We start from the raw sequence: 4,874 nt of genomic DNA on the forward strand, positions 1-4,874 counted from the left end.
CGCCCCACCCCATCAATCTTTTTTTAAAAACATTTCTTTTGAAAAGTATTTCAAATTTTTAAAAATTTCATTTTTTTATGCCGCCAACCCCTCCCCGTGACCCCATCAAAATTGTTGTAGCGGTCAGGTCCTAGATCAAAAATTATATTCTTAAAGAGTATTTTTTTTTAAGTCTCAAGCAAAAAAAATATTTTTCATTCACCAACTAAATATTAAAACTATTAACTCAGCTAATATCAAAGGAATCAAGTCGTTATTTTTGTAGAACAAATTGGAAAAATGGGGAGTCTACAAAGAATATTGTAATCGGAGAAGTTTTTTGGAGGAAAAGCACTGACCATTGAAATGGGACTGATCATGCCATTCAAATATCTACTGTGTAATGTTATTAAAGAGACAATGAGAACCAACATGAGTTGTGGTTCATTGGTGGGAGTGCTTCACCCTTAACCAGAGGTCTCGGGTTCGAGCCTTGGGTATGGAGAAAATCCTGCTGGGAGCGCCACCCACGAATGAGCCCTGCAAAGCCCGATTCGAGTTTAGTCAGAGCTCCAATGTGGACTTCGAACACCGAGTGGAAAAAAAAAAGACAATGAGAGAATGGTAGTGAAGAAGAGAGAGAACAGAGTCTTTTAGGATGAAAATTAAAATGTCAAAATAATGAAAGAAAATCGATGACCTTATTATGGACAAAATAGCCGTTATTTTTCTTGACACGTGTCATTCGTTTGTCTGCTATGTTCTTCTTATGGACCTTAAAGAGAATTTGATGTATATTCAAGGTTTCCAACAGTGGGCTTTGGGCTTTCCTAGGAAAATGTCTTTTGGGTTTGACCCAAATTTGATCTGAAAGTAGAGTAAAAATCACACCACATACACATTTAAGAGATAATATTATGGGTTTTAAATCTATTTTTAAAAAAAATTTATTTATAACAATTTAATTATGGGTTATAACATATCAATTAAATTTAACTTTATTTCAAAATTAATTAAATATTACTTTTTTAAATGATTAATCTTTTTATAATTTTATATTACTAATAATTTGATTATATTAACTGCAATTCCTTTTTTAAAATCAATAATTATCAATTACACAAATTTAGGGATTTATATCGATTACAGTTCCATCTTTACCGTTACACGCTAAACCACCCACTCCCCACGCCTATCCAATACAACACGCCACCACCCACTACCCCACCTTCAGAAATCAAAAATTCATCTCTCTCAAACATACTCCATTCCGTTTCTCATCTCTCTTAAACATACTCCATGTCGAAGAAACATGTTCTAACGCCTCGAAAGAGTCCTCGACTAGTTGAAGCAACTTCTACGGATGAAGTACATGCTCCAACATTCAACATATTAACTCAAACCCCGCCGCCAAAAAATAATGAAATTTCGGCAAAGGGTGGTTCTTCTCAATCGAAGAATCAGATTACTCAAAAGGAGAAAATTAGTCAAGCAAAGAAAAAGGTAAGTCCTGCAAATCAAAAGGGAAAAAAGAGGAAGGTGAAAATTGTAGAAATCTATTCTGATTCGGATTCGAATTTCGTAAGTGAGATAAAAAAGAAAAAACAAAAAAAGTAACAAATGTCGAAATTGGTCAGTCTTCAAAACCATCAAGAAGAACAACAACAACGAAGGAGGACTCAGAAACCCCAATATCTAAAAAAGGCAAAAAAGTGGTTAGGAGAAGTATTGTATTTAATTTTTCAAATTATACAAATTAGTGTTTTTTTGTTAAAAATATTAGGTTATGATTATTGTTGGTACGAAACTTATATTGATGTGAAACTTGTACGAAATGTGAATAATATTTATATGAATCTGACTTTAATATATGATTCATTAATATTGTATGAAATGTGATTTAATATTGGTATGCAACTAGTATGAAATGTGTTTTGACATTAGTATGAAATTGGTATGAAATTTGTTTGAAATACATTAATAGAGAAATTAGTTGATTTTAGTTCAGTTTGTTAAATTACTTTTTTTTGTACAAGTTATGACTAATATTGCTATGAAATTGATATTTTTCATAATAGGAAGGTTTCTTTTTCAATTTCTCCATTAATGTATTTCAATTTTTAAAATTGGTATAAATTGATATTAAATGTTGTTTTGAAAATTATTTTGATTGTAGTTGGATAAATTTATCAAAGTAACTTGTTAAATGCCACAGTGCACATGAATCTGATATGATGTTTCAATATTATTGGTTTGAATTTTTTTTCAAATATAGTATGATGTATTACTAAAATGTATGTATATGAATTTGGAATGAAACATGAATAATATTGGTATGAACTGACTTTTATAAATGGTTTATGAATGTTGATATGAAATTGATTTAATTTTGGTATAAATTTTGTGAAGTTGGTGTTGGAATGAAACATGAATAATATTGGTATGAAGTATGTTTTAATTTAGTATAAACAATTTTATTTTATAGGCAAGGAAGCAATACAAATACTGGTCTTCATGCACAAACATGAATGTTTTTGGCAATCTGTTGACTTTCCTCGGGCAAGAGATTTTTCAACAATTTTTGGAAAAAACACCATTTGGTGTATTTTATGAGCTACCCCACATAAAGATTCAATGTCAGTTATTGCGCCATTTGTTACTTCTTGAAACTGAAAACGTCAGGGACGACATGCTTATTGTCAAAATAAACTGTACAGTACTACGTTTTGGGATTCAGAAATTTGCAACAGTAACTAGTCTCAAATGTGGACTCCTTAGCGACTTTGTTTCAGATCAGTCTATTCCAATAGACTTATCGAAACGTATTTTGGTGAAATGACCAAAAGTCCCTAAGTTAGACTTCTTGAATAAGTTTAAAGAGGATAACTTCTTTGAGCCCAAAGACTATTTTAAAATTGGTGTTATGTACTTCATTAGTACATTTCTGACAGGTTTTGAGGCCTCCAAAATAACTATACCTAAACTGTATTTTGATTTGGTTGAGTCCGGTTAGTATGTCAACTTCCCATGGGGTACTGAATGTTTCAGGTTGACTCTTAAAGCTTGCAGTCGTAGGTTGGGAAATAATACTACATCATTCAAATTTAGCCAATTCCACTTAGCTTTGCAGATTTGGTTTTATGAGTGTTGTCATCCATTTGACAACACAGTTGTTATCCGTGTTGCAACTGGCACACCTCGTATTCTCAACTGAAAGACATCGAATGAAAGTATTTTCTTCGAGGACTTAAAGAATACAATTTTCAGAAAATATGGCAACCATGTCCTTTTTTATTTATTGTACTTTAATAATTATCATTTATTGCCTTTTTGTTTATAATTTTTAATTCTCCCATCTTATTTTGTTACTACAACATAAATTTAAAAACATAGTGCTTACGGATGAAGAGATGAATGCCATTGATCAGAACAATTTACATGAATCTTCTAGTCGCCATGAGACAGAAAATTAAGCAACATCAAAAAGGAACAATATTGACTTAGATAAAAGTATGTTGAGTTGAAGAAGAAAATTACAGAGGTTAGTGTACAATAAAAAATTATCATTTAATATATATTTTACATATTACAAAGAATTTATTCACTCTTTAATGTTTAATGATAAGTTCGGGAGGAGTTGAAAGAACTGAAGGATAATGTTATTTTCTCAATCCCTTTTCCATTACTTAATAATATATCTTATGTTGTTATTTTTTTAATGTTTAGCATATATGTTTAAATATGTTGACAAGGTTGACAAGCACATGACTGAATTGAAAGCATATGTCAATAATTCGATATAGTTGTTTATCGATGAGATAAGGTCTTCAAGAGGTCAATAAACACAAACATCACACCAAGAGGTAAACTGCACATACACAATCATCATAAAATTATAAGTACATATAACAACTGCTTAATTTCTCAGGAATTTGATATAATTGGTATTTAAGGATTTGAGAAAGTTAAGAACTGATCAATTGTTGTTTCTCTTTTTTTTTGTATGAAATTGATATTATTGTCGTATGAATTTTGTATGAGCCAGTAATTACGAAATTTTTAATGTATGATTTTGGATTTAAGTTGGTATTATATTGGTATGAATATTATATGACCAAATATTTTGCATTATTTTTCAGTTTAATGTTTATTTGATATTGGTATTATATTGGTATGAATATTGAATGAAGTTGTTCGTATGCTTGTTTTTGTGGCTGTTTCAAAGTTGTATTATAAAATTTGTATTAGCTTTGTATGAATAATGTATGAAGTGGTATTTTACATTATTTTCTGTTGGTTTAAATTTGGTATTAATATAGTATTAAATTTGTGAAAGGCAATATTCATGACATGTTATTGTTGTTGGTTTAAACTTTGTATTAATCTAGTTTTAAATTTGTAAGAGACAATTTTTACACATGATTGTTTGAATAAATTTTATTTTAATGTATACATTAGGATGATGCCCATCAACATGTGGAACAAACTGAAAAACCTCGAATGGATCAGCCATCAGTTTCAATGAGAGAATACGTAGATAATTCAAACACCGATGGTATGAGAACCAATCATAATATAATGTGTATATTCACTTACAAAGTTTTTTTAATATTTTTTTTTTGAATATATAGCTGAAGCGCAAAATTCAATTGACCAAACAGTCATTGGTGTTTTTAATGCTGACATACCTGGATCATCAACTTCAAAACCACCAACATTGGATGATTATCCTGATTTGACCATGACAAAGATTGTTGAACTTGATCCAATTCTCAATGTGACTACTACTCTAGATTTGCAACCAAGAAATAGGAACCCCGACAAGTATGACACATCTCTGTACATTCGATTGTCAGAAGGCGAAATCAGTGTAAGAAGAGGTCCTATTTTGTCTC

Source organism: Solanum tuberosum, unplaced genomic scaffold, assembly GCF_000226075.1.
Source record: "Solanum tuberosum cultivar DM 1-3 516 R44 unplaced genomic scaffold, SolTub_3.0 scf00028, whole genome shotgun sequence".
Lineage (NCBI taxonomy): Eukaryota > Viridiplantae > Streptophyta > Magnoliopsida > Solanales > Solanaceae > Solanum > Solanum tuberosum.